Below are 541 nucleotides of genomic sequence, written 5' to 3'. Positions count from 1 at the left end.
GGCCCGGGGAGACTCTCCCTGGCCTGGCTAGGGTTCGGTAGCTGGGCCCGGTCCCGGGGCTTGTGCTCCGTCCCAGTGTCCCAGGGTGCGGGAGCCCTCCATCCTGCAAGCCAGCCGAGGGTTCGGGCGCTGGGAAAGGGTGTCCACCGGGGCCCGGGGAGGCTCTCCCCAGCCTGGCTAGGGTTCGGAAGCTGGGCCTAGACCCGGGGCTTGTGATCCATCCCAGTGTCCCAGGGTGCGGGATCCCCCTGTCCTGCAAGCCAGCCGAGGGTCCGGGCGCTGGGGAAAGGTGTCCACCGGGGCCCAGGGTGGCTCTCCCCAGCCTGGCTAGGGTTCGGAAGCTAGGACCGGGCCCGGGGCTCGTGCTCTGTCCGGCGGGCCCCGGGGTGCGTGAGCCCCCCGTCCAGGCAAGCCAGCCGAGGGTCCGGGCGCTGGGGAAGGGTGTCCACCGGGGCCCGGGGAGGCTCTCCCCGGCCTGGCTAGGGTTCGGACGCTGGGACCGGGCCCGGGGCTCGTGCTCTGTCCGGCGGGCCCCAGGGTG

This window comes from Triturus cristatus, chromosome 7 (genome assembly GCF_964204655.1).
Source record: "Triturus cristatus chromosome 7, aTriCri1.1, whole genome shotgun sequence".
NCBI lineage: Eukaryota > Metazoa > Chordata > Amphibia > Caudata > Salamandridae > Triturus > Triturus cristatus.
Note: the sequence above shows the minus strand (reverse complement) of the source record.